We start from the raw sequence: 19604 nt of genomic DNA on the forward strand, positions 1-19604 counted from the left end.
AGAAATTTGGAAGACAGTTACCAGGCCAACTTACTGGAAGAGATCCATATTTGTGCCTATTCCCAAGAAAGGTGATCCAACCAAATGCAGAAATTATGGAACAATATCATTAATATCACACGCAAGCAAAATTTTGCTGAAGATCAATCAGAAGCAGCTGCAGCAGTATATCAACAGGAACTGCCAGAAATTCAGGCTGGATTCAGGAGAGGTCTTGGGACCAGGGATATCATTGATGATGTCAGATGGATCCTGGCTGAAAGCAGAAAATACCAGAAAGAAGTTTACCTGTGTTTTGTTAACTATGCAAAGGCATTCAACTCTGTGCATCATAACAAATTATGGAGAACGTTTGGAAGAATGGAAATTCCTGAATACTTAGTTGTGTTCATGAGGAATCTGTACACACATCAAGAGGCAGTTGTTGGAACAGAACAAGGGGATAATGCATGGTTTAAAGTCAGGGAAGGTGTGAATCAGGGTTATGTCATTTCACCATACCTATTCAATCTGTGGAAACCCTGGTGGTATAGTGGTTAGGACCTAGGTCTGCTAACCAAGTCTGGCAGTTTGAATCTACCAGGCACTCCTTGGAAACTGTATGGGGCAGTTCTACTCTGCCCTATAGGGTCGTTATGAGTCAGAATTGACTTGATGGCAATGGGTTTTGGTATATTTAGTCTGTATGCTGAGCAAATAATCCACGAAGCTGGACTCTACGAAGAACAACAGGGCATCAAGATTGGAGGAAGACTCATTAACAACCTGCATTATGCAGAGGACACAGCCTTGCTTGCTGAAAGTGAAGAGGACTTGAAGCACTTAGTGATGAATATCAAAGACCACTGCCTTCATTCAGTATGGATTACACTTCAACATAAAGAAAACAAAAACCTTCACAACAGGGCCAATAAGCAACATCATGATAAACAGAGAAAAGACTAAAGTTGTAAAGGCTTTCATTTTACTTGGATCCACAATCAACACCCATGGAAATGGCAGTCAAGAAATCAAAAGACGCATTGCATTTGGCAAATCTGTTGCAAAAGACCTCTTTAATGTGTTGAAAAGCAAAGATATCACCTGGAAGACTAAGGTGTGCCCGACCCAATCCATGGTATTTTCAATCACCTCATATGAATGTGAAAGCTGGACAATGAGTAAGGAAGATCAAATAAGAATTGACTCCTTTGAATAGTGGTGTTGACAAAGAATATCGAATATACCATGGACTGCCAAAGAACGAACAAATATGTCTTGGAAGATGTACAATCAGAATGCTCCTTGGAAGCAAGGATGGTGAGACTGTGACTTACATACTTTGGACATGTTATCAGGAGGGATCGGTCCCTGGAGAATGACACCATGCTTGGTAGAGGGTCAGCGAAAAAGAGGAAGGCCCTCAAAGAGATGGATCGACATAGTGGCTGTAACAGTGAGCCAAGTGTAACAATGATTGTGAGGATGGCGCAGGGCTGAGCAGTGTTTCATTCTGTAGTACATAAGGTCTCCATGAGTTGAAACAGACTCGATGGCACCCGACACCAACAACAATCTTTACACAAGCAGATCACCAGACCTTTCTTTCATGGAGCTGAAGGGTGTGTTTGAACCACCAACCATTAGGTTAGTAGTCGACCTCAAACTGTTTGCTTCACCCAGGGACCTCATTAGCTGGGTTCTAAATTAAAATGAAATAGTCATAACCAAAGGGCCAGATTTGAAACCCAGTCATCTTAGGCCTTCTTAAGAGCTTTCTAAGTCAATCCTTCCTTATTGGGGGGATTGAAATTCTCCTCATTTCAGCTCCCTGATGGCAACTCACTTCTTCATTTCTATTAGTAGGTGCAATATGACTTCATTTGGGAAACCATAAAAGTGAAAAGAACAGAGGATAATATGAAATTAAAAAAATTTTTTTTTCACATTGGTAATTTGTTGAAATATATGTACTAATTAAACCTGACATTTAGAGTTGTAGAAAGAAATTAGATTAAATAATACATATAAAGTCCTTACACCAGTGGTTTCAATGCTAGTCTATGGATCTTTTAAAATATACTGACCAGCTGGCCACAATCCAGAACTCATTAAATCAGACTCTACATGTGAGTCCCTCGGTCATCCTGAAGTACAGCCAGGGTTGAGAACGACTGCTTTACATTATTGTCAGACTTTTGTAAGCGCTTCATCAATGTGAACTATTTTTATCATGAATATCTACTCCTAACATTAATTATATAAACATTTAATAATATTTACTTCATAACTCCTATTTCAGAGATTTAAAATATTACCGTTAAAACTTGGGTTTTCTTGCTCTCAGTGTATGATCCTATTTCTCCACACACCTGGTCCCCAAAAGCAATCTCTGTCATAAATTTTGTGGGTAAATTTTCTTCTCAATAATTTTATAATATTAGTGTTAATTTATGTATCCATAACCAGTTTTCTTGAAAATCTACCTAAATAGTATAATCCTACACATATTGGCCCATGGAAGTTCTCATTTACCACAACACTGTGTTTTAACTGTCTCTGGGAAAGTACATACATCTATTTCAAACACTTTAAATGGTGCATGGTGTTACTAAGCAGATGATCATTTTATGTCAATTTCTTATTAAGACCATCATAGTAAAACTCTTCCTGCAATGTACATATTATTCACAATTGAGAATTTCTTATTTATTTACATATCATTAATGATGTATTAATTTATTTGTCACAATTGAGAATTTCTATACTTTATGTGCATGGAGCATAGTTGTTCAAGGTGTAAAATTAATGCATGTTCAAATTTACTATTAATTGCCAACAGTTGTTTACCAATAGAAAGTCAGACACAAATACATGCTCTTATTTCAAGGTATGGAATCAAATATCCATGAAAGTTGTCTGGTAATGGTCATTCCATGATAGAGCTACATGAAAATTAAGGGAATAATGGCACCCTGGAGGCACAGTGGTTAAGTGTTTGGCTGCTAACCAAAATGGCACCACTTCAAATCAACCAGATGCTCCTTGGAAACACTGCAGGGCAGTTCTACTCTATCGTATAGCCTAACTATGAGTCAGAATCGACTTGACGACTAACATTTTTTGTTTTTTAAATATAGGAAATAATATTCCCATAGTTCAGATTTCTTGAGTATGCAATAAAATGCATTACTATTCATAGAAAACCCTACAATCCACAAGATTCATGCTATAAAGTTCCCTGTAGACCATCTGGCCCATTCTCTTAATTCACAGAGCAGCTCACCGAGTTGTAAGAGGAAGAATCAATGGTTCAGTCTCCATTTGCTCATTTGACAAGAAACACAATCATTCAGGTCTGCTTGAGGAGACAGAGCCCTGGGATAGGAATCAGGAGGGCAAGGTCCTAATGCCATATCTGTCACACACTAAATGTGGTGTGTGGGTAAATCTCTCAGCCTCTCTTACCTGGAAAAAGGTGGAATCATACCCATCATTAGGATGCATGTTGCAGCTAACAAAGGTTTGGCACTTAATAAATACTTGGACATTGATTTTTAAGCAGAATTTGAATTAATATAACAGTAGTGGGTTTATTGTTGAAATATAATCCCAGTTTTTTTGTTTGATTATATGGGGAAGATAGAAGTTTAATATGTCCCAGGAAATTCAAACATATAATGTATTAAAATCATAAAACATACCTAGGTTCACATAGTGAGATGTACTTTCCCTTTTCTGTTTTTCCTTCTTAGTTTTCATCTTTATGAATATCCCCACAATTTTTTGAAAAATCAATGAATGTTGTACACTCTATTAAAGAAATACGTCCCCTGGATACTCCATGATATAGACATAATCATGTCCTATATTTTCTTGTCTCTAGTTCTATGAGAGGGATGAAAGCATAGGCAGGAAAGTGCTCGACCTGTTTACTTCCATGTATTCAATATCTACTTGTATAAAAATGCAAATAAAATGCTGTCATAGGGATCCAAACAAAATCATCAGGTCACAGGATATGTTACTTGAATGGTATGAAGCCTCATCTAATTTATATTAATAATAATAATATGTAAAATTAATGTGCCCTGACTATATCCATCACATATTTAATCACATATGTAATATACATTATCTGTTCTGTACATACAGTAATGCATATCTCTCTATCAGCTGTGGATCAACTAGATGGCAATGCGGAGGCAGAGAGACACTAAGAACTTGCCCCACGGCACTAAGATCATCAGTACAGCAGACAGGATTCACATTAAATTGTAAGTCACTGAGGCCCATGCACTGACCACCTTCACTCTCTTTCCTAAGATTTTAAAATGTTTAAAGGAAAAGTCCAGGGGACTTAACAAAAGATACATGCTAAGTTACACCTTTAAACTTATTCCAGCGTCCTGACTCAGGAATGAAACTCAACATTCAGTCTTCGTGACTTCAAGATTGAGATACGTAAAATTACAATGATGATAGGAAGTGGACAGCGGACTTAAATTCAGAGAGAAAGGTTAAGAGAGAGTTCCGTCCTAATTACCATCTGCCACCTCATGATCTGATCTTCTCCTGTGTTCTTAACTAGCTTTCTAATAGGGGAGACACCAAGAGGCACCCACCACTGTCCACTGTGGTAGAGCAGAACCCCCCACTAAAGAGAACAGTGAACAGGGGGTCTTTGTGTGGACAGACCAAGGAGGCAAAATGACATGGTGATAGCAGGGGAGAATATGGCCAGGTGCCCTGTGTCTGGTGTCACTCTGCCTGCATTCAAACCTGGCTTCAACCTTTTCTGGCCCAAGACCTGAAAGAAGTTATGAAAAAAGACTGCTCATTTTCTCTTCTGTGAAATGAGTTGTGCAGAAAAAGGAAACAAGTTACACAGAAAACTTAGTTCAGATCCCGGAACTAGGCAAACTTCAGTAAACTTTCACAATACTATGGTTACTACCATCATCCTCATCATTATGGCTATCATCATCACCAACTAAATCAAGTTGAAGTGTTAGGGGACATGAGAGAGGCACTCATTTCTTGTTCGGTAAGGCAGTGCCTGTGGGAGCTAGAACCAATGTAGAAGAAGTTAAAAATCTGAAGATGTCTTCTCAGACCTCTACCAAAACCAGGAACAGAAACCTGACTGGCCTCTCATCTGAAACTTAGCATTTCAAGGCCTTCCATATGGTCATCCCAATTGTGTTAGCTGTCCTGATTAGGAGGAAACTGCTTTCCAGCCCCACTATGTCCACTGACTTCCACGGCACTTAATGGATTGTGCCAGTTCTCTGCCAGAGCATGACCGAGGAGTGTGGGTCCACCACCACTGTCTTGCCTAATAAGCGATGATGGTCGAGGCTCCTTCCTCAGGACTCACAAGAAGAGAGGTGCAGGTGTGGGCCTCCTGATTCAAAGGACTGTCGTAGAGGAGAAACACAGTTATGGAGCTTGCTGTACTGGGAAAGCAAACTGAAGGCCCTGAGTGCACAGGTGGGATATTTACAGTTGTATGGCTTTGGGAGCTCAATGCCCAGAGCTCACAATTAGCCAAATTGGTTCATGTTTTTCCAATCTCTGGAGATTTGTTAGTACTAATGAAGCAGGAAGAGTAGAAAGTGAACGTCCCTAGTATCTGGGCCCTGCCATTCTAAGGAGGAAGCTCACCTCATGAGCTTCCTCCTTAGAATGGCAGGGCCCAGATACTAGGGACGTTCACTTTCTACTCTTCTTTACAGTGCTGTAAGGTAAACAGTACAGAAAATATATTCCTCACCTCTAATTACCAAGTTGTACAGATCTTCACATAAAAATCACTTTTTTGTTCAATCTAAACAATCAATGTGTGATTTAATATCCTCAAACCCATTAAATGAATCATGTAGTTTAGAGAGGATTAAATATTCTATAAAAGCCCTGTTGGCATAGCGCTTAAGTGCTTGGCTGCTAACAGAAACTTTGTCATTTGGACGCCACTTAGAAATGCCACAGGAGAAAGAGCTGGAGATTTGCTCCCATAAAGATTACACCGTAGAAAACTCTGTGGGGCCGTTCTGCTCCGTCACACGGGGTCATTAAGAGAAGAAGTACTTGAAAGTACATAACAACAATGACAACAGATCTTTTACACCAGGAATCTGAAACTATTTTCAGTTTCTGAAGTAATATTCACGTCTTGAAGGAAACATCCTATCTTCTTTCTTGTAGCCATTGCATGAGGTTTGGAGTTTTATGTGTTGGCATTTCATATTTTTTGCTAGTTCAAATTTTGCCAGTTCTAATTTTTCTGTGGTTTATATATGTTGGTACTTTAGAAAACTATTTATTTTGTTGTACTTATTTGGTAACTTGATCCTTCACCCAAATACCTCTATGGGCCTCCAGGAAGACTGCATGCACAATGTTGGCAAGGGCTCTAGTCACCTCAAGGTTCGACTGGAGGAGTATTCAATTCCAAGATCACTCAGATGTCAGTTGGCAGGATTTGCTCCTCACAGGTGGTTGGCCAGAGGCTTCCTTTCACTTCCGACCACATGGGCCTCTCCAACAGGCAGCTGAAAACATGAAAGCCGGTTTTCACAAGAGTAGGCTGGCCAGAGAGCAGGAGAGGGCTGGCAAGATGAGAGCCAGATTCTTTTTTACACCCCATTGTTGGAAGTGATATTCCAGTAGTTTTCCAAATTCTCTTTGATGGAAGCAATTAACTGAGTTCAGGACACACTCAAGCAGATGGTTATCAAGAAGAACATGAATACAAGAGGTCAGTGAGGGTTGTTGGGAGAATCGTAGAAGCTACACACTACAAGAGCTTCACTCTCTATAAGGACAGTGTTTCTAAGCACCACCAGAAGCTAGAGAGGTCCCTCTGCTTTCCAGTATAGTCACAATCCATTGCACCACCATGCTCTCAGCAACCATACCCTGGAGAAAAAAAGGACACATAGTTGAATTCCTACATAATCCACCTTGTACTCCTGGTCTTGCAGTCAGAAGCCCCTCCTGTTTCTCTAACACCAGCAGAATCAATCCACCAATATTAGGCCAGTCACAACCATTCCATGCACAAATTCAAAAATTATTCCCAGTAGCTTCTGATTTTTGCTTCACTAGAAAAGACTCACTTTACTCCAGAATGCAATTTTCCTTAGATTTCCTTATGTTCAGAACTCTTGAAATCTTTAAAAAAATGTGCTTTATGATTATGTATTTTTTTTCTTGTTTGTTTTTCCCTAGTAGATAATGTGGAATGATGATGTATTTGACCTTTTACATCCTATCCCTGTAGGTACCTGACTAAGCCTTCTCTGCTCTGAAGAACTAGGAGAATAACTTGTCATTAACTGATATGTGGAAATTTTGAACATACACCAAGTAAAATTGAATATGGACAAATGGATGCTATTTACCTATGTTAGGATAAATGGCTGAGAATAATTTTGGGGAGACCAAATGGAAAATGTGTACAGGTGAATTGTAGATGTAGATGATAAGCACTGTCCTTGGACAGTGGCAAATATTTAATATTAAACATAATGGAAAGATGGGATCAGTTTCCAAAGTCATTGACAAACCTAGTGTAGAGGACAGGTGTATGAAAACCAAAGAGAGTTGTGTTCTGGTAAAAAGTGAGATTTGCATTGTGCTTTTCCCACTTCTCTCTCTGGATGAGTATCCTTTAAGGAAAAAGAAATATACCACATTCCTTATAGATGTCCAAATGAGGAAAGTCTACTCTCAACTTTTTACCCTTATTTATATTCATAAACCTTATCAAACCCTACGCTTACAACTCTTATTCTTGCACATACAATTAAATGGTGCATAATAGATTCCAACAAATCTCTATATTAATAAAAACAAACGAAGCATACATTTCTTCTCTCAGGAGTTCTTAAAGATCTCTGTGGAAAGTGTAATGCTCCAGGGAGGAAGAAAAATAATGGAGGTATGGAGGTCAAATTTTCTTCACCTTTTTTTTTATCAGATAATGAATAATTTATTCAGCATTATACACAGTAGAGATGTAACGAATCTCTGGTCTTAATGCAGTAGATTTTTATTATAAAGATAAATTATATTCAAGTCCTCCCCTGAACAACTCAAGATCTTGTTGTATGAAGATAAAATGTAATGGTCATCAGGCATCCAGGGAAAAGCACACATGGAGTTTTAATAATTTATTTGAATGGCATCTGTGTTATAGTAGACAACAACAACAATGATATCTATATTAACTGAATTTGTTTCATGCAAGATATGCATTATCTTCTTAATATTTACAGTGCTGTAAGGTAAACAGTACAGAAAATGAATAATCAGATGCTTTAAGAGTTAAATAACAAGTCCGTGTCCACAAAGCTAATGAGTTAGAAAAGCTAATGTTGAAAATCAGTTTCCCTGGAAAACCAATTACACGGCCTATCCATATGATTATTATGTTAGTGTCCACTTATTGATCCATTATTAGGTACTAAACACTGTTCTACTCAGTACTTTTCATTCACCTCCTCTTAACCACTCTTTCAGATGAGTGCCTTTCTTTTCACAACTATACAGATGAAGAAGTTAAATAGAAACATGTTTCATGTTGTTGTTCTTTTTAGGTGCCATCCAGTCAGTTCCAACTCATAGCGACCCTATGTACCACACAACTAAATGCTGCTCAGTCCTGCGCCATGTTTACAATCCCTGTTATCCTTGAGGTCATTGTTGCACCCACTGTGTCAATCAATCCCATTGAAAGTCTTCCTCTTCTTCACTAACCCTCTCCTTTACCAAGCATGATGTCCTTCTGCAGGAACTGATCCCTCCTGACAACATGTCCAAAGTATGTAAGACGCAGTCTCATCACCCTTGCTTCTAAGGAGGATTCTAGTTGTATTTCTTCCAAGACAGAATTGTTCATTCTGTTGGCAGTACATGGTATATTCAATATTCTTTGCCAATACCAAAATTCAAAGCATAAATTCTTCTTCCGTCTTCCTTATTCATTGTCCTGCTTTCACATGCATATGATGTCATTGAAAATATCATGGATTGGATCAGTCGCACCTTAGTCCTCAAGGTGACATCTTTCCTTTTGAACACTTGAAAGTGGTTCTTTGCAACAGATTTGCCCAATACAATGCGTCTTTTGATTTCTTGAATGCTGCTTCTATGGATGTTGATTGTGGATCCAAGGAAAATGAAATCCTTGACAACTTCAATCTCTTCTGCATTTACCATGATGTGGCTTATTGGTCCAGTTGTGAGGATTTTTGTTTTCTTTGTGTTGAGGTGCAATCCATACTGAAGGCTGTGGTCTTTGATCTTCATCACTAAGTGCTTCAAGTCCTCTTCACTTTCAGCAAGCAAGGTTGTGTCATCTGCATAATGCAGGTTGTTAATGAGTCTTCCTCCAATTCTGATGGCCTGTTCTTCTTCATGTAGTCCAGCTTCTCAGATTATTTGCTCAGCATACAAATTGAATAGGAGTGGTGAAAGAATACAGCCCTGACACACACCTTGCCTGATTTTAAACCACTCAATATCTGTTTGTTCTGTCCGAACAACTGCCTCTTGACATGTGTAGAGGTTCCTCATAAGCACAATTAAGGGACCTAGAATTCCCATTCTTCACAAAGTTATCCATAATTTGTTATGATCCACACAGTCAATGTCTTTCAGATTCTTATCACTATCTCTCTTTCTCCATTTCCTTCCTTCTGCACAGCTAGCCACATGTGCAGTCTCTGCCCCTTCTTCATGAGCTGTGCAACACCACCCGGCTAGATAGCACAAGCACACATCTTCCCTGGGTCCACTTCACTCCACCAGCAGACTCTTTCAGCACCATTTTCTTTTTTTACTGTTTCATTCCCTTCCCTCTCTTTTCTCCCACATCCACTTAGCTCCACATGTCACATCCTCCCCCTTCCCTCCTACCTAATTACACCATGCACTGGACACTCACCCTCAAGCAGCACAGGCTCCGACCACCAGTCCCCGCCCTGCACTGCTGCCCTGCCTTGCCCTCTCAACCTCAGTGTGTGCTGCAAATGACCCATCCCGGCCCCTCCCCCTCCAATGGACCTGTCCTGCTACACCATAGCTGAGGGATCACTAAAAAGAACTTAGAGAGCCAGAGAGATCGATCAGTAAAGGAGGACAACGTCAAAACAATAAAAGAAGGAATTAACGATCTTGGTATAGAGCTTTCGAATGGAGGGGAAGTCAAGGCTTATCAAGTAATAAAAACTGGTTTAATCCTGGGAAGATGGGGTAAATTTCAAGTAACCACAAGGAAAGTAAACAAACCCGGAGGCAGAGCCAACATGGCATTATAGATTGAAGCACCACGTGGACCCTCCACAGCAAAGACCTGAAAAACTAAGTAAAACAGAGACAAATGCCAATCCTGGAACCGTAAGCATCAAATGAAGAGGTGAAGAACTAAACCAAGCACTGAGTGGAATAAGAAACTGACAGAAAAAAAAGAGAGTGAGAAGAGATACAAGTGGAGGTACCTTTCAGCTAACGCAGCAGGAATTCACCATCGTGGAATCCTCTTGGAGATCAGTGGGCAGGGAGTAAGAAAAAGCAAATTCACGGAGCTCCCATCAGGAGACAGAGCACCCAGTAACCAGCGATACATGATTCCCCACCCCATAACTTTCCTCCACCTGCTAAGCCTCCACCCTTTCCCAGGTGGTTGTTCCACCGCAACCACGAGGCGACCAATCCAGGCCCAAGAGATCCCAACCCCATGCCGTATTTGCCCCGCCCACACCAGCCACCCCTTTCCGTGCCATTTCTTTCTTGCTCTTGTTGCGTTTTTGGCTTCTTTTGGTTTCTTCCCTACCTCTCACTTCCTCCCCCTCCTATCTCTCAAACACCTGACTCCATGTGCCCTCTTTATTTCCTCTGGACAGGCTGTGAAGTGCCGCTTGGCTGGGGAACTGATTTCTCATTCCACTCTCTGGAGGTTTTTTTTTTTTTCCTCTGTTTCTTTTTCTTCATTTCCGGTTTTCTTCTCTCTCCACTCCGATGGAAGACTCACTCAGCAATTTTTTTTTTTTTTTTTTAGCTCCTGTCTCTCTCCTCTCTCACTTCTTTCCCATACCCAACCTAGTTCCACACATTACAAACTCACCTCCCCCCCCCCCCCCCCCCGCCACCTATCTGTGCCATGTGCCGAACATCGCACCCCCGGAGCAACACAGGCACGGCCTACCGGAACCTACCCTGCGCTGACCTCTGGCCCATCTTGTGGGCCTCAGTATGTTCCACAAACAACCATCCCAGACCATTGCCTTCAGCTGGACCTGCCCTGATGCACCATAGCTGAGAGACTGCCCCTTCCCTTTTAACTCAGTAATGCAGTTACTCCTGAGGTTTACCCTTCAGCAAAAGATTAGACAGGCCCATAAAACAAAATGAGACTAAATGGGTACACCAGCCTAGGAGAAAGGATGAGAAGGTAGGAGGGGCCAGGAAAGCTGGTAAGGGGGAACCCAAGGTAGAGAAGGGGTGAGGGTTGACATGTCGTGGGAGTGGCAACGGATACCAATACACACACACAAAAAAAATGTGTATTAATTTTATAGTGAGAAACTGATTTGTTCTGTAAACCCTCACCTAAATATACAAAAACAAAAACCTGGTGACACAGTGATTAAAGTGCTTGGTTGCTAACGGAAAGTCGGTGGGTGAAATCCACCTAGCCACTCCACAGGAGAAGGAACTGGTGATGTGCTCTCATAAAGATTATAGTCTAGAAAATTCTAAGGGGCTGTTCTGCTTTGACATATGGGGTCCATATGAGTTGAAAGTGACTCAGCAGCACTTAACAACAACAGCATGTCTTCTATACCAAGAATCTGATGCTATTTTCATTATCTGAATTAATATTTCTCTCATGAAGGAAAATTTCTGACTTCCAATCTTCCATTCTATAGCCCTTGCATATGGTTGGGGTGTTATACATTGGCAATTTATATTTTTTCCTAATTTGAATGGCATAAACAATTCTCATTTTTCTGTGTAGTTAATGTGTGGTGGTACTTTAAAACATTCTTTATTTTGTCATATTTGGTAACTTGATCCTTCCCCTAAATACCACCATAGGCCTTTCAAAGGACTGCATTCAAAATGTTGACCAGGGCTGCAGTCATCTCAAGGCTTGCATGCAAGTGGACCTGATTCCAAGGTTACTCAGACATCAATTAGCAGGATTTGTACCTCAAAGGCTATTGACCAGAGGCCTACCTTAACTTCTGAACACATGGGCCTCTGCAACAGGTAGCTGGCAAAATGGAAGCAGGCTTTCATCAGACTGTGCTGGCTAGAGAGCAGGAGTAAATAAAAAATATGTATTTTTTATTTTTGTATCAGGGCTGGCAAAATTAGAGCCAGATTCTTTTTATACCCCAGTGTTGGAAGTGATAACCCAAGAGTTTTCCAAACTCTATGTGATGGAAGGAATTTACTGAGTCCAGCACACACTCAAGAGGATGGTTAGCCACAAGAGTGTGAATACAGGAGGTGGGGGTTTTTGGAAGAATCTTAGAAGCTACGCACTACACAGGCTTCACTCACTATAAGGATGGTGTCTCTAAGCACCACTAGACTCAAGAGAGTTCCCTCTGCTTTCCAGCATAATCCCAATCCATAGCACCACTGTGCACGTAGCGAACATTCCTTGAAGAAAAACAGAAACATGGTAGAATTTCTACAAACCCCACCATGATGCTGCTAAACTTGAAGTCAGAAGGCTCTCAGGTTTCTCTAGCAGCAGCAGAGTCCTTCCATTAGGCCAGTTGCACCCTTTCCATGCACAAATTCAACCAACATATATCCCCAACAAAAACTGATATCTGCTTAACTACAAAAGGCTCACTTCACTCCAGAATGTAATTTTCCTTAGATTTCTTTGTCTTCACAACTCTTGAAATCTTTAATAAAATGTGTTTATGTTTTATCTAGTTTGTTTCCCTAGTAGATAAAGTGGAATAATGGTGTTTCGCACCTTTTACATTCTATCCACGTGGCCACCTGGGTGAGGCTTCTCTGTTCTGAAGGACTCAGAGAACGGCTTCTCATTAGCTGATATGAAGAAAACTGGAATATATACCCAACGATATTGAACATGGACAAAAGGAGGCTATTTACCTATATATGGATAAATGGCTGAGAGTAATTTTGGGGAGAACAAATGGCACGTGTGTTGAGGTGAATTGGAGAGGTAGAGGATAAGCGTTGAGAGCTTTCAGCACCCTTGGATAGTGGCAAAATTTTCATATTAAACATAATGGAAGGAGGGGATCAGATTCTAGGATCACTGCCAAAGCTGAGTGTAGAGGACAGGTGTATAAAAAACAAAGACAGTTGTGTTCTTATGGTAAAAAGAGAGACGTGCTTTGTGCTTTTCCCATTTCTCTCTCTGAATGAGTATCCTTAAAGGAAAAGAAAACATACTACATTCTGGCATTCTCTTCTCAGGTATCCAGTTGAGGAATGTCTATGCTCAGTTTTTTATCACCATGTTATTTATACAGCTTATCAAACTCTACCCTTTATTCTATGACTCTTATTCTTTCACATACAATGAAATGATGAATAATAGATCCTATCAAGTATTCCTAATAATAAAAATAAAACACCTTACATTTGTCTTTGGGAGTTCTTAAAGTCTCTATGGAAGATATTATGTCCCGAGGAGGAAGAAAAATACTGGGTGTAGGGATGTCAAATTCTCTTCACCTTTATTTTATAACATAAGGAATAATTTATTCAATATTATAAAAATGTATGGTCTTAATACATTAGATTTGTAGTACATATACCAATGATATCCAATCCCTGACCGTGAACTTCTCAGGGTCTTGTCATGTAAAGATAAATTGTAATGATCATCAGGCATCCAAAGTTAAGGAACATGTGGACTTCAAAGGATTTATTTGAATGGCTTTTGCATTAGAGTAGATGACAACAACAGTAATATCTACATTTATAGAATTCTTACCATGCATTACATGCATTATCTGCTTAATCCTTACAAAGCTGTAAGCTAAATAATACTGAAAAGGAAGAAACAACAGACTTGAGAGTTCAATAACAAATTCATGTCCACAAAGATAATGAGTTAGAGGACCGAATGCTGACAATCAGTTTCCCTGCAAATCCCATTATTTGAGCTACTCTGTTGGCCTAATCATATGCCGATTACATTAGTTTCCACTTATTGATCATTACTAGGTTCTAAACAGGGTTCTATTCAGTACTTTTTATTGCTTCCTCTTAACTACTCTCTTAGATGAGTGCTTCTGTTATCACAACTACACAGATGAAGAAGGTAAACAGAAACACGTTTTATATTATGCCTAAAATCAAAGTTTGTAGTATCAAGTTCTTTTTGAATTCTTGGAATGCACACTTAAAATGAACTTCTCCAAAGTGGTATTAAGGACTGCCATTTGATGGGAAACTACTGTTTAATCCAACCTTGACAACATTACATGTAGTCATTAAAATGGCCTTGGAAGATTAGCACTGTTAATCACAATTTGATAATGAGGACTCTGAGGATCAACGAGGTATGCTGAGTTGCCAAAATTGTCCAGGTTATAAGCCAATATCTGGTCAGAGGTATGTCATCAAATCCCTCTCCCTTCCCATAATCTGCAGTTCCTTTTCACTAACAAAGGTAAGTATACTACTTTCTAACTGCCATTAGGAACCTCTGACATATTTCCTTCCAGCCTTTTCTCCATTCATAGAATTAATCTAGTAGTATCACTCATTCTAAGTCTTGATGTTTGAAGAGGAAGAAGAAAATGTTACCTTTCAGGAAAGGTTATCATGACATATCAAAAGGGAAATGCCCTGAATATATCAATTATTTTCTTCCATTCCTAGGTTTACAGAAATGAGTATGCAACTTAGTTCTAGGGTAAATGGGACTAGTACAGTCTCATTGCAGTTAGCCATAACCACAGAATCACAACACTACTTTCCTGGTTTTTAATGAGAGCTATTTCTTCCCACAAACTGGAATGGCCTCACCCTCTGGCAAACGCACTCCATTCTCCGTTGTCAAAGTTTCTTATCAGGAAAGTCTGTGGGGGATTTAACTCAGTGGTAAAGGGCAGAGTAAACTAAGCTATCGGTTAGGCAGGTTTTCTGAGCATCCAAATGTGCCTTAGAAATTATTCCAGTATGTCTGAAGGACGTTGCGCACCCATGTAGTAGAACACAGAAAGAGCCAAAGACAAGGAAACGTGGTAACACAGTCAAGTCTCCATCAGTCTCTTACAAGTGAAAGGCAATGGTTCTGCTTTTCTGAAGACATGACACTCTGCTATCCTAGACTAAAGAAAAATAAGATAAAACTACATTTATTCCTAATGCCTTGGTGAACTGATGATCCTAGAGCACCAAAAGAGCCACGGTGTTTGGAAATTTGATACCCCCACCTTAATCCTCAGCTGTACAACCTTGTCCAAGATATGTAATTTACAGCCACCTTTTTTACCTCAGCATGCTGTGTATTGTTCCAGTTTTAGACACTTCACACATAGATTTATTCCTCAAATACAATTTATCAATCAGGATTCAACAAAGAAAATTGAAAACACCATGAAGAGCATTTCAAAAAGGAAACTGGTAAAATACTTAAATAAGGACTGAAAGACAAAAAGGAGCAATGTGGCAATACAGAGATAGTAACTGGGGATAGAAGCTACCACACCAAGGTCTAAGAAAACAGGTATGACGAAAATGTTGAGCTTATTAAGGTGTAGTAAATTTTACTGATCATTACTGGGAAAACCTAACAATAAAGTCAGATGGGAATTCAGAAGAGTAGTTTAGGATCCTCCCCTCTCTGGTCCCAGCATCATAGAGTAAAGCATAGAAGGCTGAATCTGGAGAAGGGAGACAATAGCTTATCAACAAGCACATATATCCAACTTCATGGTGTGCAGGGCAGAATCAGTGGTGGTTCACTGACAAAACTCTACCCTTCCCTGTGGAAGACCAGCTTTGATTCACAACCAATGTACCTCATGTGCAGCAACCACCTGTGGTTAGAGGCATACAATATAGAAAAATGTTAAACAGGTTTCTGCAGAGATTCCAGACCAAGATGGACTCATTTGAAAGGCCTGATGACCTACTTCAAAAAATCAGTCAGTGAAAACGCTGTGCATCACAAAGGTCTGATCCACAATGTACCACAGAGATGGTACAGGACTGGGTAGTGTTGTCCTCTATAGTCCGTGCAGTCACAATAGAGGAGCCGCCAACAGCAACATGATGTACAGGGAGAAGATATGAGAAGAAACATCATCAGCAATATCTTGAAAAATCACTTACCACGTGCTAGGGTACGTTCTCTCATATCTTTCCCATTGTGAGCTCTGATCACTTTGAGATCTTCAGCACCTGCTCAGGAGAAGGAAAAGATCCACAACGAACTAGTCATATTTGAAGGAAAGTCTGAAAGATCAGTAGTTTTCACATTGGCTGAACATTAAAACTGCCTGTGGTGCTTTAAAAATCTTATGCTGAAGCCACACGCAATTACAATTAAATCAGAATCCATAGTGGTAGGACCAAAGCATTGATATTTTTTAGCTTCCTAATTTTTTTTTTTTTAGATGATTCCAATATGAAGTCAAGGTTTACAACCAGTGACATGCATTCTCACACAAAACCTGCATATACGGTTCTGATAGATATAAAGTAGTCTGGGTAATAGATATGAATTATGGTAAAGGATGAAGATTCTAAGTACATAAAAACAGATTTGTGCATTATACCAGAAATCCTGGGTCATAGAAGAGAAGCTACAGATGGCTCTATAGCTGCAATGGGATTTGATCATGCAGACTGACATATCCCAGAATAATTCCACTAACCCAATAAGCATGTTACAAAGGAAGCAATGCTCAGATATGATATCTAGAGACAGAAACATCTGATAGCTACAAAAAATACATAACCAAGAGGCAAGATTTATGGTTGCAGATGTCCGGTTTTACCATTTTTACCATTTTTCCAACCCACACGCCAAAAAGATAGCACAAGTGTTGATATTAGGCTGTTCTGCTAAGGAGCCTCAACAGGGCCCTCTTGATGTCCCTGTTCCTCAGGCTGTAGATGAAGGGGTTCAGCATGGGAGTCACCACACTGTACATCACTGAAGACACTGCACACTTCCTGGGAGAAGATGAGACACCTGAACTGAGGTACACTGCAAAACCTGTTCCATAAAATAAGGAAATGACTGACAGGTGAGAGGCAGAGGTGGAAAAGGCTTTATACTTCCCACCTGAAGATGAGACTCTCAGAATGGAGGAAACAATTCGACTGTAAGAGAAAAGGATCCCTGAGAATGGAACATCACCAAAGATGACACCAATACAATACACTAATATGATATTGATGGAGGTGTCAGAACATGCAAGGCTAAAGAGTTGAGGAGGGTCACAGAAGAAATGAGGGATTTCCACATCTGTGCAGAAGGTAAGTTGTGACACCACTGAAATGTGCACCTGGAAGTCAAAAAGGCTGATGAAAAAAGACACCAAAACTAGCAAGCCACAGTGGCGGGGGCTCATGATGACTGTGTAGTGCAGTGGGTGACAGATGGCCACAAACCTGTCATAAGACATCACAGTGAGGAGCAGATCATCCAGACATCCAAAGAGTTAAAAAAAAGGTCATTTGTATCAGGCAGCCCTCATAGGTGATGGATTTGCTCTGAGTCTTGATGTTCACTAGCATCTTTGGGACTGTGGTGGAAATTAAACCAATGTCAGCCAAGGACAGGTTGGAGAGGAAGAAGTACATGGGGGTGTGGAGATGGGAGTCAGAAGTGACAGCCAGGATGAGGAGTAGGTTCCCAGTCACAGTGATCAGGTACATGGACAGGAACAGCCCAAAGAGGAGGGGCTGCAGTCCTGGATCCTCAGAGAAGCCCAAGAGGAGGAATTCTGAGACATCTGTTAGATTCTGTGGCTCCATGTACTTACGACAGCTTTTGGAAAAAGAATATTGTAAAAAAGGAAACAGGTAAACAGCCACCCGGTATTGTATCTGTATTTTAAATTCAAGAAACTCAGAAGTAAAGCCCACAAACTCATGTGTTCACACTTAAGGATCTAATACCCCAGTACTTTTCAGCAATATTACTCAGTTGCAGCAAACCCAACCACTGTATTTCTCAACTTTTTTTTTCCCCTCATTGTTTTCTGTGCTATTCACTTTTTTCTGTACCCAACCACTTTAGAGATGCTATGCTAAAGAATGTTAAAATGGCAAGGACATTTTATGATAACAAGTTCATAGAAAGAGCAAACTATCCCCCCCTCTATGAGAGAAACACATACAATAAGAAATACCCTTTTGAGAAAAATTCGATTCAGTTAAAGAACACTGAGAAGCACTTGCAGTTCCAGAGTGTGCAAACCATTAACACACTTGGCTTCTAAGCAGAAAGGTTGGATTCCACCCAGATACACCTCAAAAATAAGGTCATTGAAACCCAATGGAGCATAGTTCTACTCTGACACACATAGTGTGACCATGAATCAGAACCTACTCAATGGAAACTGGATGTCCTTTTTAAGGAGCAGTCAAATATACTTTATTTTATACAAGTACAGTGTATAAATTCCCTTGATTTGGAGTATTGATAAAACAACATATAGGATAGGAACAGATTTAAAAAAAAAAATCACCACTGAGTTAAGTACAACATGCTGACTCCCATGTGTTAAAGAATAGAACCCCTCCATAGAGTTTTCTTAGCCTTAATCTTTACAAAAGTGGATCTCCAGGTCTTTCTTTCATGGCAATGAAGAGTGCATACCAGCCACCAATCTGGAGGTAAATAGTTGAGTTCAAACCATTTGCTTCACCCAAGGACCTCATTAGCTAGATTCTAAATTACATTAAAATGTTCATCAACAGGGAGCGTGCTTATACGTCAATTATCTTCACAGGTTTTCATCATTCTTTGGTTTTCTGACATCCATCTTATATGGACATACGTGGCCATGCAAATATGTGGGTCAATTTTTAAAAAGTTTTAAAGTATATATCCTCTCCCTTGGCTTATTGGACATCAAACTTTGATAGCTAAGTGTTTCATAAATGTTCAAATCATACAACATTGCCAATTCCAAAGATGGCATTAGTGTAAAATGCACCAATGATTAAGCAATGATTTACTTTTCAGAAACACCCTGTGCCTATTTTTCACTGTGTAGATATTGATATTTCCATCAATGCTACACCATCTCAGGGAAATGCCTGGTGTTCCGCTGACATCTTCCTTTATTTATTTCCATTCTCTATTGCCTTCATAAAGTGCTGAAATAAGTTTTTCATCCTAAATGTTTAGAAAGCATTGTTTCCCTATCAGGTCAACACCCTTATTTGTAAATTCTGGAAAATAGGACCAGGGACATTCGAAAGCCAGGTTTGAAACTCAGCTATCTTAGGCCAACTTAACAGCTTTTCAAGACAACCGTTCCTCAGTGGGAGATTTGAATTTTCCTCTTTTAGCTCCCCGGTGGCAACTCATTTCTTCATTTCTATTGGTAGATCTAACATGATTTCATTTGGCCTATTAATTCACA

The 19604-nt window shown here is 39.8% G+C and overlaps 1 pseudogene; it reads right to left on the reverse strand.

Annotated features, from left to right (window-relative positions):
* Positions 1-17054: 17054 nt before the first annotated feature.
* Positions 17055-18728, reverse strand: LOC100675835 (olfactory receptor 7E24-like; annotated as a pseudogene).
* Between the last annotated feature and the right edge of the window lie 876 nt (positions 18729-19604).

This window comes from Loxodonta africana, chromosome 3, assembly GCF_030014295.1.
Source record: "Loxodonta africana isolate mLoxAfr1 chromosome 3, mLoxAfr1.hap2, whole genome shotgun sequence".
NCBI lineage: Eukaryota > Metazoa > Chordata > Mammalia > Proboscidea > Elephantidae > Loxodonta > Loxodonta africana.